General features: G+C 41.4%; 1 protein-coding gene across 20 annotated transcripts in view; it reads left to right on the top strand.

The window, feature by feature from the left end:
* Wdpcp (WD repeat containing planar cell polarity effector) overlaps window positions 1–17,441 on the top strand; it is a 265,444-nt gene that overhangs the window by 207,813 nt on the left and 40,190 nt on the right. The window lies entirely within an intron of this gene.

Genomic DNA, 17,441 nt, shown 5'->3' with positions numbered 1-17,441 from the left:
ATGTTGACATGACACTAAATATTCTTCCTTTGATATTTTCTAACCATTAAAAAATTAATTCAGTTTTAGCTCACAAGTTACAAAGAAACAAACAGCCTGACCACAGTTTGGCACCCTGTCTCTCTTCTTACACATTATTTTGCTTTTTCTGTTTTATAGACCTGTGCTTCATAGGAAAAATGTTACTAAAGTATTGATTTTGATGTTGTTGTTGTTTTAAAAATGTGTAAAGTATTTTGTAAGTTCAAAAATGACTACCCATTGCAGGACTAGGTGAAAGTTATGTCATTAAATACTGCCTACATGAGCCCAACCCAATGCTCTTGTCCCACCATGGTTTTGCAGCACTCCTCGTAGAAAATATTGGTATTCAGTATAAATGTACTTGGTTTCATTTACTTGTCTAAACTTGTCTTATCCACCTGGACATGGTGCTCTAATGAAATTCTAGCACCTGAGAGAGGTGTCAGCAAGAAGGTCAGCTCAAGAGTCATCCTTACAGAAAAAGTGAGGAAGGCCAAAGTGAGTACAGTAGATTCCATCTCAACACAAACATTTTTACAATGTTTGATCATCTTTTTGTTTTATTTTTATTGATACGGGCCCTCATTCATAGCCAAGGCTAATCTGGAACTTTTGATCTTCCAGTCTCCGCTTCTCATGCTCAAATTCCAGACTTTCACTACTATGCTCATTCGAACATTTCTAAATTACCCATTGTAAATGGCCTTAATTTTGTATGAAGTTAGTTTTGCATGATTTTTAATTTTTTTTTAAAAAATACATGCCTTATAGTGAACTGTGATCACATCCACTCCCCATTCCCACCTCTGCTCCCCCAGGCCTGAGAACATCCTCCTCCCAACTCTGTCACTTTCTCTTTAATCCCGTTGTTTCCAAGTAGTGTGGCTCATGTGTGCATGTGTGGAGCCATCCACTGTGGCACCTACCAGTGGACACGATCCCAAAAAGGAATGAGTGTCTATCTTCAGCGGCTGTCAACTGCCAGCTCCCCAGCGAGGAATGGCCTTGTGAGCATCTTTCCATCCCTGATGGCAGTTTTACCCACTTGATCGTGTACAAGTCTTATGTAAATAAGTACAGCTTCTGTCAGTTCATGAGTAATATCCATGTCCTATCCCAAAGGCCCCTGTCACAGCCCTCCTCCCCATCCTTCGGCTCTTACATCCTTTCTGCCCTATATTCTATGATGTTCCCCAAGCCCTGGCGTGGGGTGGGTACCAACACGCCTGTCCCATTTTAGGGCTGAACACTTACAATTAGTATTATCATTGACCAATTATGAGTCTCTGCATTTACTGTTCCCACTGCAAAAAGAAGCTTCTCTGACTAGTGTTGGGAGCAGACCAAGTCTTTAAAAGGCAGTCTGATATGATTGTTTAGCAAATAACAGAAGTAGGTTACTCCAGAGGGCAATGGTTCGCAACCTCCCTATTCCAAAGCCCTTTAACACACAGCTCCTCATGTTGTAGTGACCCCTCAACCATAAAATTATTTCTGGTACTACTTCATAACTGTAATTTGCTACTGTTATGAATTGCAATAATTTATATAATGAATCTATTTTCTGATAGTTTTAGGCAATCCCTGTGAGAACCACTGTCCTGAGGCCTATGGTTTTTCCATCTGTGGAATTGTGGCTATGGCCTTTCCAGCTGTGAAATTGTGGGTAGGCTTACAGTGCCATATAGGAATGTCTTTCAGTGGAACAGCCCTCAAATCCAACCAGAATCTAGTTGGTCTTGTAGCATGCAGGGTTCATAGATGGTTAAGGTAGTGGCCTGTATATAATTTCCAGCACTGTGAAAGGCAGCAAATAAGGAAGACATTCCCTGGTCAGTTCAGGGTTGATATATCTATGTCCTTACCATCTACTTTATGGTGGGCAGCAAAGCCTAGTGGCAATAACCTGTTTTGCAGGAAGCTCTCTGGAACTTCCTGACCCATAAGTGCTGCTATAAATTTCATTAAATAATCCATGTAATCAGGGATCAGTATTGTCCACCCATGCAGAGTACTGCATGGAAGTATGGAAGGGTATTCTGGTTCTTAGGGTGTGGGTTTGGCCACGCCCCCAGAACCCAGGCTCCTGACAGGAAGTCTAATCTCCATTCAACCTGCACCCTTCAGTCACATTATACAGGTGGAGGGCATGATAAACAGGCCTCAGGCCCTAGAGAGATTTACATACTAATGAGGTACCTGAAGGCCAGAGGGTGGAGTCAATTAAGCATTCCTCCCCAGCCCCTCCCCCCTCTTCCTATTTAACTCAGGTCTGCCCTGGGTTTTGGGGGGGTGCATCCAGGTCCATATACATCCACCATGACAGTAAAGCCTGTAAAAACCCTTAGACTTTCTCGTGTGTTGGGGCCGCACTGTGAGGAGCCATGGAGAGGCCTTTAGTGAGCAGCCAGGCCTAACTTCCAGCTGGAGGAACCCAGGGCGTTACCAACCAACTACCTACAGCCTGGCCTGAGGAACCCTGCAGGTTCCCCAGCCACTTTTACCTACACAGCCACTCTGGAAATCAATCTGGCAGTTCCTAAAAAAATTGGAAATAGTTCTACCTGAAGACTGAGCTATACCACTCCTGGGCATATACCCAGAAGATGCTCCAACATATAACAAGGACATATGTTCCACTATGTTCATAGCAGCCTTATTTATAATAGCCAGAAGCTGGGAAAAAAAACCCACATGTCCCTCAACAGAGGAATGGATACAGAAAATGTGGTACATTTACACAGTGAAGTATTACTACTCAGCTATTAAAAACAATGACTTCATGAAATTCTTAGACAAATGGATGGAACTAGAAAATATCATTCTGAGTGACGTAACCCACACACAAAAACACACATGGTATGTACTCACTGATAAGCAGATATTAGCTCCAAATATTAGCTCACAATGCCCATGATTCAACCCAGAGACCATATGGAGCTTAGGCAGCAGAAAGACAATGGTGTGGATGCTTCAGTCTCATCTTGAGCTGGGGGTTGGGGGGGGGGAACAGGATCATTGTGGGAGGTGGAGGGAGAGGGGGACTTGGGAGGGAGAGAAGAGGGGGAGGAAACAAGTGGGCAGTGTCAGGTACTGGAGGATATATGAGAGAGGTACAGAGTGTCTGGAAATCTAATAAAAATATGTAGCATGGGTGGAGGGGATGAGGAACTGGGGATAGCCACTGGAGGATCCCAGATACCAGGTAAACAAGAGGCTCCCAGAACACAACAGGGATTTACCCGGAAATGTTCCTGTCTAAAGGAAGAAAAGTGACAAAAAAAAAAAAAATGGAGCAGAGACTGAAGGAAGGGCCATCCAGGGACTACCACACCTGTGGATCCATCCTAGCTATAGACACCAAACCCTACACTGTTGTGTGGTCAAGAGGTGCTTGCTGACAGGAACCTGGTGTGGCTGCTCCTTGGGAGGTTTGGCCAGCAACCAACCAATGCAGTTGTGGATGCCTGGAGCCAGCCATTAGACTGAGCTTAGGGACCCCATGGGGAAGCTGGTGGAAGGACTGGAGGAGCAGAGGGGGATTGCAACCCCATAGGGAGAACATGGGCTGACCAGACTACTCACTGCTCTCAGAGACTAGAGCACCAGCCAAGGAGTGTACCTAGAGTGATCCAGGACTCCAGATACATATGTATCAGAGGATGGCCTTACCTGACAGCAATGGAAGGGGAGGCCCTTAGGCCTATGGAGGTTTGATGCCCCAGCGTAGGAGGATGCTGGATTGGTAGGGCAGGAAAGGGTGGGTGGGTGGGGGAACACCTTCATAGAGGCAAAGAGGAGGGAGGAGAGGGTGGATGTGGGATGGGGGTTTGTGGAGGGCTAACAGGGAAGTGGGATATCATTTGAGATATAAATGAACAGAATGATTAATAAAAAAAAAATCCAGGTTTCTCATGACATCTATTGCATATGGTGTGTTTTCTCACATGATTGCTTTGGTGTCTTTGTCACAAATCAGTGTTCTCCCTAGATTTCCATTGCTGTGACAAAGCACCATGATCCAAAGCAGGCTGAGGAGGAAAGGGTTTATTCCCTGTGATGGTTTGTACGTGCTTGGCCCAGAGAATGACAATATTAGAAGGTGTGGCCTTGTTGGAGTGGGAGTGTCACTGTGGACATGGGCTTTAAGACCTTCCTCCTAGCTGTCTGGAAGCCAGTGTTCTGCTAGCAGCCTTCAGACAAGAAGTGGAACACTCAGCTCCTCCAGCACCATGCCTGCCTGGATTCTGCATTGTTCCCACCTTGATGATAACAGACTGAACCTCTGAACCTGTGAGCCAGCCCCAATTAAATGTTGTCCTTTATAAGACTTGTCTTGGTCATGGTTTCTGTTCACAACAGTAAAACCCTAACTAAGACATTCCCCTTTACAGTGTGTATTCCACCCTGAAAGGAAGTCAGGGCAGGTGCCTGAATGCAGGAACTGATGCCGAGATCATTGAGGAGTGCTGCTTCTGGCTTGCTGCCTATGCCTTGCTTAGTCTGCTTTACTGTACCACGCAGGACCTCCTTCAAAGAAATACTGCACCTTTAGTGGGCTGGCACCTCCACATCGATCCTTAAGAAATGATTCTACAAAGTTGCCTGCAGGCATTATAATGGAGTCATGTTCCGTAATTTTAACTTGTGTGTTGAGTCCATGACTGCAACAGCAGCAGCAGCAACAACAATAAACACACACAGAACACATTGCATTGAGACTAAATAGCTTTTAGTATAATGGCCATTTTTACAATATTCTACTAATCCATTAGCATGAGATTCTTTCCATTTGTAGTGTCTTTCTCAATACCTTTCTTCAGAAATTTAAAATTTCCATTTACCTACTTGATTCCGTTCATTCCTACATAATTTATTTTCTTTGAGGCTATTGTGAATAGGAGTGTGTCCATGATTTCTTTCTCAGCATGTTTGTTGTTGGTTTATAGGAAAGCCATTGATTTTCTAATTTGAGTCTATATCTTGACTCTTGGCTGAAATTGTTGATTGGTTCCAGATGTTTTCTGGTGGAACTGTAGGGATCCCTTAGGGATAACATCACATCATCTGCAAATGGGTCACTTGACTTCTTTTCCTATTTGTATTTAGTTTCCTTGTGTTATTGCTGTAGCTTATGTAGCTTATATTGAAAAGAAATGGGTATTGTAGTGGCTGCCCCTGAGGACCTTCAACCACCAGGCTTCACCCTACAGAGTAAAGATCAGGCTAAAAACCTCACTAATCCCAGACCACCATGGAAAGCTCCACCCCCCAAAAAAACTATATAAAACCTGCTTCCTAGTCAGTTTTTTGTGCTTTTCTCCTACGCAGGGCAGCCACTGGCCTGTCTTTTACTCAGTAAATCTCATGGGAAGTTTGTTATCTGGTGTGACATTGTGGTATTTATTTCTTTGCTCTCAATTGCCAGGACATCTTTGCCCTCAGAGCTGTAACACTTAACAGGGATACTTGACAGTCCTGTCTCATCTCTGACTTTAATAGGATTGCTGCATGTTTTTCTCCACTTAGGGTAATGTTGGCTATGCATTTGTCATATCCTTCACAGGCTTTATTATGTTGGAATATGTTCCCTTCAGCCCTACTTTAGGACTTTTATCATGAAGGTATATTTGATTTTGCTAAATGCCTTTTTCTGAATCTATTGAGATGATCATCGATTTTTGTCTTTAAATCTATTTATTGTTATTACAATTATTGACTTGTGTATGTTAAACTACCCCTTACATCTCCTGGGAATGGAGTGTGTATAGGTGTGTGTGTGTGTGTGTGTGTGTGTGTGTGTGTGAACGAGAGAGAGGAGTGGGAGGGAGGGAGGGAGGGAGGGAGGGAGGGAGAGGGGGAGAGAGAGAGAGAGAGAGAGAGAGAGAGAGAGAGAGAAATTAGTTTGTGAGTTGTTTCCAGGAAGTCCAACAATGACTGTCTCTGTCTTTGAATAGCTGGGCTCTGGTGGTGCTGTATTTCCCTTCCCACTGTTGGTTGTGTTCTCACACTGGACTGTTGGAGTCCTGGAGGATTCATAGAGAGTTGCTGGCCATCAGTGTGCATTAGAATTGTTGAGGTCCAGGAATTGCCCCACAGCCCACTCAGATACTGATCTCAGTCGAGCAGGGCTAGTTTATTGAACACACACCTCAGGACTGATTGATCATGGACATAGGTCAGACTCGGGAGCTGAGACTGTGACCCTGACTGTTTCCCTAGGGCAACTGATAATGGCAAAATCCACAAAAACTCATAGCAACCATAAAAGCTCATAGCAATCATAAACATAGCAGTCATAAAAAGCGCATACACAAGTGCAAGAAGAGCATCCAGGTGGTGGAGGCTGGTTCAGGTTCAAGCTTATTGTAGCTAACTGTACAAAGCAGTTCTAACAGACCTTTATTACAGTTGGCTCCAGGGGAGGGCGAGGGTCTCGGGAATTTCCAAGAACACCAGAGCATAGAACATAACAGGATATGTGGTTAAGGTTTAACTCAGGCATGAGAAAGGTCTTCTGTAACAAGGTAAGATGGCTGGCTACAGTAATATCAGAAGGACAGTGACTACCTGACAGAATCCCAAAGAAATAGGTTTTAAGACCAAGAAATGAATGCCTGAGCACAAAGATGAACTTGCCAGTAAGAGTGAAGCAAGTAGGCTTAAAGCAAAAGCTTCATTTTTCCATGTCTTTTTCTATGATCTGCTACCAAAAGGTGTGGCCCAGATTTAGAATGTGTTTTCTCACCTCAAATGATCCAATCAAGAAAATCCCTTGACTGGGTGTGGTGGCACACCTTTAACCCCAGCACTTAGGAGGCAGAGGGAAGAAGACCCTCTCTCCAAAAAATAAAAAATAAAAAGAAAGAAAAGAAAAGGAAAGGAAAAGGAGAAAAAGGAGAAAAGGGAGAAAGGAGAGAAAGGAGAGAGAGAGGAAAGGAAAGGAAAGGAAAGGGAAAAGGAAAAAGGAAGGGAAAAAGGAAAGGAAAAAGGAAAGGAAAAAGGAAAGGAAAAAGAAAAGAAAAAGGAAGGAAAAGGAGGAAAGGGAAAGGGAAAGGGAAAAAGGAAAAAGGAAAGGAAAGGAAAAAGGAAAGGAAAAAGGGAAAAAGGAAAAGGAAAAGAAAAAGGAAGGAAAAGGAGGAAAAGGAAAGGGAAAGGAAAGGATTCCCTCACTGTTTGGGTTTGGAGTTGATTCTACATGTAGTGAAATTGACAACCAAAGTTGGGCATTATTCCTACTGTTAGTGGGTTGAGGTCTTTGAATTTTAGTAGCACACTTTAATACAATTATATGCACCAGAGTTTAGCATATGTGTTTAGGATTGTAGTGTTTCTTGGTTAATTCTAATGAAGTGTCCCCCTCTTGTGATTAGTTTAAGTTCGAAGTTTTTGTCATCAGATATTATGATAATAAGCCTGCTTGCTTCTTGGTTCCATTTGATTGGAGTACTATTTCCAATCATTCATTTTAAGTTGGTATCTATTTTTAAAGTTAAGATATGTTTCTTGTAGACAACAGAAACATTGATTTTTGTTCCTTAATCCACTCAGCTAGCCTGACTTTTGATTGGAGAGTTCAGGCTATTAATATTTAAAGTTACTATTTAGAGGTGTGTGTTGATTGCAGCCATTTATTTACTTTGTTCTTTTGTGTTCTTTGTCATGCTTGTGGCAGAAATTTCCCTGTCCAATCTATTTGCAGCAGGAGGCCTGTGATTAGACAGGGTAAAGGGAGGTAAAGCTAGGGGAGGGGAAGGGAAGGGAGGGGAGGGGAGGGGGAGGGGGGGGAGGGGAGGAGGAGGGGGGATAAAGGAGGCGAGGGAGGTGAGAGCAAGTATGGAAGCAGATGTAAAACCAGCATGGCTTTAATTAGCCATACACAGAGATGATATGAAAAGGTTAGGATAATTGAGATAAATTGTCTATTCTGTGTTGGCATCTTAGCATTATTCAGTTGGCCTTTAAATTATTGTGTGGACATCTTGGGATTTGAGTATTTGTTGAAAAAAAAAAAAAAAATATATATATATATATATATATATATATATGTTAACTATCAGTATTAGAGTTTTGATTTAATAGGTTACTGGGTATCTAATCATGAGGACGGTAGTTACTGCATGGGCTAAGCCTAGCACCATGGAGGAGGCAGGGTTGGCCTAGGGCCTTCCTAGGGCCCAGGCCAAGAGCCATGGAGGCAGCAGCCATGCCAGCATCTTAGGGGCCTCCGCTTGCATCACTGAGACCGCCAGCTGGTGTTGAGCTTAGTGTGGGGACATGGCGGCTGTGCCAGGAGCCAGCCAGGCACATCTTTTTTAATACCTCCTGCTATAATGCTTTGTGTTTCAGTAATTAGAGCTCCATTTATTTTTGTTCTACAGTTCTTTGGCTATGCTTGTTCTTCTCTTTAAATGGAAGTATTGCCTCCAGTAGCCTCTGTAGGGTTGTTCTGCTAGATATGAGTTCCTTTAGCATGTTTGCATCATGGAGAGATTTTCTTTCTCACGCAACTATATCAGGTAGTTTTTGTTGGGCAAAGTAGTCTAGATTGGCATCCATGGTCTCTTCGAACTCAGAACTCCTTGCTCTAGGCCAATGGTTCTCAACCTTTGGATTACAATGCTTTTGAGGGTTCAAATGATGTTTTCCCAGGGTTCACATATTAGATATCCTGCATATCAGATATTTACATTATGATTCATACAGTAGCAAAACTATAGTTATGAAGCAGCAATGAAAATAATTTTATGGTTGGGGTCACCACAGTATGAGGAACTGCATTAAACTGTCACAACATCTGGAGGGTTTAGGACAACTGCTCCATGCTTTCTGGCTGTCAAAGCTTCCTTTGAGAAATCAGCTGTTACTCTGATAAGTTTTCCTCTATATGTGGCTTTGTTTTTTCTACTGACTTTTCAGTACTCTTCCTTTGTTCTATATATTTAGTGATATACTGTGGGGAGTTTCTTTACTGTTCTGGTCTCTTCGTTGTTCTGTGTGCTTCTTGTGTATATATGGACATGTATGTCTCTAATTTAGAGGAATGTTCTTCTACTATCTTGTTGAAAATGTGATCTGTGTTGTTGACCTGGGATTCTTCTGCACCTATACCTATAATCCAAGGATTTTATCTTTTCGTGGTGTCCCAGACTTTATGTATGTACCTTTCCTGTGTTTAACTTTTTTCAATATTCTTTGCTTGTGTAGTCTAATTTCTCTACTTTATGTTTAAGATCTGACATTCAATCTTCTACTTAGTCCATTCTACTTGTACAATTTTCCACAGACTTCTAATTGGGTTATTGAGTTTTTCAATTCCATCTTGACTTCAACTTGAATTCTCTTCAACATTTCTCTTTATCGAATTCAGTTTTCAAGTCCCAAATTTCTTTTATTTCATTCAGCTTTCTATTTGTGTTTTTGTGGGTATAACTTGAGTGTTTATTGGCTTTAAGGTCATTCTCTGTGAGTTTATTTAACTCTTGGTATCTTCTTTAATCTCCTTAAAGTTTATGTTTTTTTTTTTTTTTAAGATCTGTACCATAGGGCTCATTTAGGTAATTCTCATTGGAGAACATTTCTGTAGTACTGATGAGTTTGTGACTGAGGTATGGAAGGAATGTTGTTTTGACTTTTCATATTGTTTGTGGTTTTGTGATGAGACTGACAGGTAAACTTTTTGTGGTTGTGAGTCTGATGTAGATACAGAGAGCTAAGACAGAGTACAGGATGGGCCTAAAAACTGAGTGTAACATTGGTGGGATGAAGTCTGGTGAATACAGGCTGCTGGGCTAGCAACAGGATGGGTATCCTGATACAAGCATGGGGAGGGCACCTTTGACCTATCTAAGCTGTTGCAAGGGATGTGAAACCCATGCTATATCTGGGAAGTGGGAAGGGTGACCAGAAATTAGGAGCAGGCAGACTCACTGGACTGGACTTCAGAGCAAGATGTTTGGGTCCAGCTGGTCCTGGAGTTTGGATGCAGCACAGGAGAGAGAAAGTCAGATTGTAGGAGTAGAACCATCATGTCTAAAGCCTGGAGGTCATGGGTTGTGTAAGTGGGTCCGATAGGACTAGACCAGGGCACTGGGTTTGGAACCCGGGCCAGGTCTGAGGGGAAGAGAGTACATGCAGAGGGTAGGCTCAGGCAGACTCACCAGGCTAAGACCAAGATGTGGCACAAGAAGGATGAAGCCGTGTTGTAGGGGTGGAGCACCTCTGGTTGTTGTTGTTAGTGGTGGTAGTGGGTTTTGGTTTGTTGTTGTTGATGTTGTTGTTGTTGTTTGGTTTTTGGCATTTTCATTCATTTCTAGAATTTTTAAAAATTTCCTTCTTAGTTTCTTCAATGGCCCATCTATTATTCAATAGTATATTGTTGCTCTTCCTGAGTTTGTACACTTTCTGCAGTTTTTACTACTGTTGATATCTAGTTTTATTCCATAGTTGTCAAATACTGGATGTATTATTTCAATTTTCCTACACTTTTGAGACTAACTTTGTATCTTATTTTATGATCAGTTTTAGAGAAAGTCCCATGGGCTGTGAGGAAGTGTGTGCACTCTTCAGTATTTGAGTGAGAAGGTCTATAGAGGTCTATCAAGTCATTTGGTTAACTCCATTGTTTCTCTATATTTTGTTTGGATGACTTAAGATTTAATTGTATTTTTTAATGAGTTGGGCACCCCTGTGTTTGATGCATATGTGTTTAAAGTTCTAAGACCTTCTTGATGGATTGTTGTTACAGTGAGGACCTCTTCATCTTTTCTGATTAGTTTTCATTTGCAGTCTGTTTTATCAGGTGTTAGAGTGACTGCGTCGTTTGTTTCTTAGTTCCCTTTACTTGGAATACTTTTCCATCCTTTTACTTTAAGGTATATCTGTCTTTGGTGGAAGCAGTAAAAGAGATAGTTCCTATTTTTTTAATCTAATCAGCTGGTCTATGTCTTTGGATTTCAGTAATGGAACCATTCATATTCAGTTACTATTAAACTATATATTAATTTGTCGTTTTATTGATTTTCTTGTGTTTTCTTATAGTGGTTAATTTTCCTGGTATTGTTTATTCCCTTGATATGGCCTTATAACATATTAAACTCCTCTCTCTAATATGAAGTATTTCTTCTAATGTCGTCTGTAGAGCTCACTTGGTGGTCATAAACTCCTTCAGTCTGTTTTTATCATGGAAAGTTTTGTTCCTTCTATTACAATAGATAGTTTTGCTGTGTTCAGTAGTGTGGCATGGCAGTTGTGGTCTTTCAGAGCTTCAAATATATCTTTTCAGTTCCTTCTGGCTTTAAAAGTTTTAATCAGATAATCAGCTGTTATTCTGATGGGCCTCCCTTTGTGAGTGACTTCACCCTTCTCGTACAGTTTTCAGTACCCTCTCTTTATTTTGTATGTTTTAACTATAGTATGTCATGAGTATTTTTTCTGGTCTTATCTATTTGTTGTTCTACAGGCCATTTGTACCTTGATAGGTACTTCTTTTCCTGTGTTTGGGAAACTTTTTGTATGATTTTGTTGAAAATATTTTCTGTTTTTAGTGTGTTTTTCCGTTATTATAAACTCTACTTTGAAGATTTGCTCTTCCTGTGGTATCCAGACCTCTTCGGTGTCCATTCATTAATATTTAAATTTTATTATTGACCTTTCCTAAGTGATCTAATGCCTCTCCCGTGTTTTCCACATGCTTCATTCCATTTATGAAGCTTTACATTGTTTTTTTTTCCTTCATTCATGGGTGATTTGCTTGTATCTATGTCTATGTGCCATGTGCACACCTAGTCCCTTCAGAGACAAGAAGAAAGCCTTGGATCCCCTGGAATTGGAATTATAAATAGTTGTGAGCCTCCATGGCTAGGAATGAGACCTGGGTCCTCTGGAAGAACAGACAGCATCTTAACTGCTGAACCGTCCTCTAGCTCCTTCACTGAAGGCTCTATTTGATATATTGAGTTTTTCATTTCCAGTGTCTTACTTTTGTTTTTCTTTGGTAATTATTGTATTTGTCTCTAGATCTTGAATTGAATTCTTTACTTAATTTGTCTCTGAGTTTATATTATTTTGGAGTATACTTATGTCTTCCTTAAGTTGTTTGAATATAGTTATAACCATTATTTCATATTATTTTTCTGTAAGTTCTCCCAAGTTGTTCTCACTGAGGCCATTACTATGGAATTAGTCATTTTAGAACAGACATGTTTTGGTGGTGGTGGTGGTGGTGGTGGTGGTGGTGGTGGTGGTGGTGGTGGTGGTGGTGTGGTGTGTCCATTGTTTTTGTTCTGTGCTTAGACTTGTACATCTGGAGTTAGTTTGCTTGTTGAGCTTTTCTCTGTTGCTTTTTTCTTTTTAGTTTAAGTCACTTTTCTTTCTGTGGAGACATGTGCAGTGTAACAGAGAGGAATAAATTGTAGTAGACTGAGGTGTAACTTTCCTCTGTGCGACTGGTATTCAGGGCTACAGGCTCTGTCTTGTCTTTTCTCTGAGGGTCCACTACTGTCTGAAATGACAATCACTAGCCAAAGGTCAACATCCCTGCCTGGCCCACCTTCATCTCATCTGAAAACCACTCTCTGCTTGGCACACTAAACCAAGTCAGCTCTGATCTCTACAGTTTCTATTTGTGAGACTTTCCCTGGGTATAATTTTGTTGTTGTTGTTGTTGTTTTAATATGTGTGTGCATGTGCTTGTATGTATGTGTTTGAAAGTGCTCAAGTGTGTGTGTATGTGTGAAAGCCATAGGTCCATGCTGGGTGTCTTCCTTAGTCTCTTCTTCATTTCATATTTTGAGCTGATCTCTCACTGAACTTGCCGGCCAACCAGTGAGTTCCAAGGACTTTTCTGTCTTTGCCTCCTAGGGATGGAATTATAGACACATCCTGCTGTGCCTGGGTCCTGGGGATTGGAGCTGATGTGCTCATGACTGACCAAGTACATCCTTAGCCCCCCTTTCATTTTATGTGAATTTATTTTACACAAAAGGAGTTAAAGTTTGTGCTCAGTGTAATAAATATCCAAAGTCATAGTGTTTATAGGAAAATGGTTAGAAATATCACCATCACAAGCAAAGCAACTCAGAGAGGCAACTATCATGTTTATACTCATATACATGTTTGGAAACAGAAATTAGAAAGAACCATTAATGAAGAGAAAGACTGAGTGGGTGGAGTGATGGTACAGAAGGAAGAGATGGTCGTGGCGTTAGAGGGCAGAGCAGTGGTACGGAGGGGAGAGATGGTCATGGCATTTACACTTGCTGAAAATACTAGCATCAAGCCTTTAAATTATAATATTTACATTAATGCAGCTTAAACAAATGACGCTTGTGTCAGAAACACTGCATGGTTTCATTCATAAAATTGTCTAAGTAGCCAAAATCATAGAAATAGAACATAGAGAGTTTATTGTCAAGGCCCTACAAGGGGATAGTAAGAGAACCGTGTCTCATTAGTTAGTTGGTTTTGCAGAATAAAGAGCCCTTGGGATGTGCTTCACTTAACAGGTATAGTGCCAGACACAACATAGTAAAGCTGTTAACATGACAAGAGCAAGAATAAAAGAACACTTCTTGCCTTACAGATGCTAGCTGGAAGTATAAACATCTGTTTATATTTAAAATCTGACATTGACAAAAAGAATCATAAGCTGAAACAAATAGTTGTGAACTAGTTCAAGTTCTGATTGATCACATTAGAAAACCAGCACACAGTATAGTCCTAGAAATGACGGGTACCTAAGGCATTATAGAAAGGTGTGGATGTACATGCTAACTATGAAATAAAGACCACAGACTTCCATAAGTATTACAGATGTACACAGCCACATGACATACTTGCGTGCATAGAAGTATGGATGGGAGTTACTGGAAAGAGTATATTTGAGGGAAACTATCTATACTGAAAATGCAGGTTTTTTTTTTTTAAATCATTGCTTTTATAACCAATATGAAATTAATTATTTACACCATTTACTCTATACTAGGTATTAGAAGTATATGGAGAAATATGTGTATGTCATATATAAATACCATGGTGTGTTATATAATGAGTTTCTGCAGATGTGGGATTCATGAGGAACCCTGTAGCAAGCCATCCATGGATACCAAAAGGCTATAAATAAATCACAATGACAAGTCTGAGGAAATAACAGTGATGCCCTGGGGCTCAGAGCTAGCACAGCCAGAAATGCTTGCCATGTAAGCATGAGGACATGAGCTCAGATCCTTTGCGTGCACATAAAATCCAGGCATGGTGCTAAGGGGTGGAGCAACAGAGGTAGGGCAGCCCTTGGGGCTTGCTGGCTGGCCTGTCTAGCTAAAGAGGTGAACTCCGCATTCAGTGAGAAATAGTATGAGAAATAAATAAGGTAGAAAAGCAATTGAGAAAGACAACTAGTGTTGACCTCTGGCCTCTATACATCATGAAGAAGTGTGCACCCACACATGTTTGCACAGACACGTACATTCACCCACAAACAAGATAAAATAAATGAACTAAACTTTTTCATCAAAAGAAAACATGACAAAGCAAAAATCCAGCAGTATGTTGAATATAAGGCACGCAGATAGACAGATGGCTTTGGGGAAATACAGAGAAAGGAAGAAATGTTGGTTCAGAAATTTTAAAAATAAAAAGGAGAATGTTTCAGACACAATGAGAAGATCTGGACTTGACATCTAGTAAGCAAGTTTCAGACCAATGAGAGACCTAGAGACCCGATTATGTTAGAAGCTGCAAGTTAGAGTGAAGACCCACACTGGAAACCTACTGTACACCCACAACTGTATGCAATCTAGTAAAACCTGAATGGAGGAATGTTTCTGAAAATGAGTAGGAGGCCAGTTCTGCCATATGGTTATATCTTCATCTCGGAGTCTGTGAATGTGTAGTTGCATGACAAAGTAGAGCTAGAAAATTACCTACATTATCCAGATGGACTAAAAGAATCAAATGATCCGGAGCCAGACATGGCTACAGTATAGCAGATGCAACAGAACAGGAGAGAGAGGCCTGGCCTGCTGATGCTCTCGCAGCCAGTGTTAGCAGTCTGAAAGGAATGACTGGGAAGCAAAAACTGTCTCTGGTGATGGTGAGCGAAGGGAAGGAGCCTCATTTCTGAGGCCCTAAGGTTTTTAAGAGATAAACTCTAAAATATTTGAAATAATGATCTGTCTGTGACTTAGTCCCAATGATCCAGATGTCCCAGCATGCAGATCAGACTGGCTGAGCAGGAGCAGGGCTGGACATAAGCTGCTAACTTGAAGGCAGATGGCAGGCAGTGAGCTGCTGTTATTCCCTGAGTTTCAGATACTGAATTTTAATAATAAATACATTTGTGTATATATGTTCACAGATTTGGAGTCTAAGAGTACATGTCTACATAGTACATAGTACATAGTCTAAGTAGTACATGTCTACAATCCTGGCACTTGAGAGCTGGGTAGGATTGTGAGTTCAAGCCCAGCCTGGGCTATATAGAGTAGGACACTGTCTATTACAAAACAAACCGGATGAAAGAAAGGCAGGCAGATAGACAGACAGACAGATTCAGATATTAATATCTGACATGCCCCCCAAGAATGAGGCAAGATTACTTATTGCCTTTTTATTTAGGCCCATCCACTTATCAAATATCTGAGGTAATAAGGGGAAAAATTGATGTTAAAGACACTTAAAAATGTTAAAATACAGAAGGCATGGTGGTGCATGCTTGTGAATCAAAACACTGGGAGACTGAAGCAGAAGAATCAGTTTACAGTCAGCCTTGGTTACATACTGTCTCGAACTTTAAAACAAACAAACAAACAAACAAAAAAGTCTTACTCCAAAGAAATATAAAATGCATGGTTTGTTTAGTGCTCACAAAAAGGGGCCTCTCATGACTGCCCTCCAAAAGACCCAACAAGCAGCTGACAGAGTCAGATGTAGATATTTGCACCCAACCAATGGACAGAAGCTGCTGGCCCCTGTGGTTGAATTAAGAAAGCTAGAAGACGCTGAGGAGGAGGGCGACCCTGTAAGAGGACCAACAGTCTCGATTAATCTGGACCCCTGAGATCTCTCAGACACTGGACTACCAACCAGGCAGCATACAGCAGCTGATATGAGGCTCCCAGCACATATACAGCAGAAGACTGCCAGGTCTGAGTCAGAGAAGATGCACCTAACCCTCAAGAAACTGGAGGCCCAGGGAGTAGAGAGGTCTGGTGGAGTCAGGGTGGCGGGGGGGGGGGGGACATCTTCGTGGAGATGGGGTCAGGGGGAGAGGGGGTTTGGGATGTGGAGCAGTCAGAGGGTGGACCGGGAGGGGGATAAAATCTGGAGTGTAAAAATAAAAGATTAAATAAAATATGTAAACAAAGCTATCAGTTGACTATATGTCATGTCTGTACTGGAGGATGTGGCATTTATGTAGATCGCTGTAAAGTAGCTGAGGCTAGCACTACAGGATCTTAAAGGTTACCCTAAGACATAGTTGCCCTTGCATACCCTTCCCCTAAATACATCACTCCTCCTTTTTCCACTTTCTAACTTTAAGCTGCTGACACTTTCTGAGCATCCTCCTCCTTCCATCACTATCATCATCTCCACCACCATCATCATCCATAGTCTGACCTTTTCCACTTTTAAATATATTTTACTTATCAATAGCATGGAAAATAGTATATTTGAAAAATGTTAAAAATAGGTGGGGCATAGTGTTGGACACCTGTAAACACGGTCTGGGCATAGTGATCCCAGACCCAGAACTCAGTGAGTGGGTTTGTGATGGTAGATACTGATCCATCTCCACAGATCTGGAGTGGATCTGAGACCAGCACACCATGAAGAAATCCTCTAGAGTTGGTCAGCTTCTGGCCATGCCTGTGGAGGAGCATCTTGACTAGGTGACTTGACAGTGGGGATCAGTGTCCCTGGGTTCTGTAGGGTGCAGGCTGGCTGAGCAGTGGTGTTCATTGCTCTGTCTCCCTGAGAGGATGTAGTGTGAGCAGCTGCTTCAAGCTCCTGCTCCAGTGACTTCCTGCATGGAGGGCAGGACCTTGAAGTGTGAGCCAGAACAAAGCCTTCTTCCTTCGAGGAGCTTTGGTTAGATATTTAATCACAGAAATGGTAGAGACACTAATGCAGGAGGGAACCTGCAAAGAAGTCTGATACTGATGCCAAAATATTTTCAGAGGTTTGGGATAATCCTGGCCTTTTCACAAAACTCCACTAATGAAATTGTAGGGTTTTTCCCAAGCTCTTAAATATACAATACTTGAAAACAACTTCTGAAAGATTTTTTTCAAATAATGCCCTTCCAATAACTAAATTGTCCAGTAAAATAAGTTATTCTGTAAACTAAGCAGGTTCGTATTATCCCAGCAGCTTGACAAATAACTATTTTCTCTGTAATGATCCAGACCTTCCTCTTT

The sequence above is a fragment of the Arvicanthis niloticus genome, chromosome 7 (assembly GCF_011762505.2).
Source record: "Arvicanthis niloticus isolate mArvNil1 chromosome 7, mArvNil1.pat.X, whole genome shotgun sequence".
NCBI lineage: Eukaryota > Metazoa > Chordata > Mammalia > Rodentia > Muridae > Arvicanthis > Arvicanthis niloticus.
Note: the sequence above shows the minus strand (reverse complement) of the source record. Positions and strands in the feature narration are given on the sequence as shown.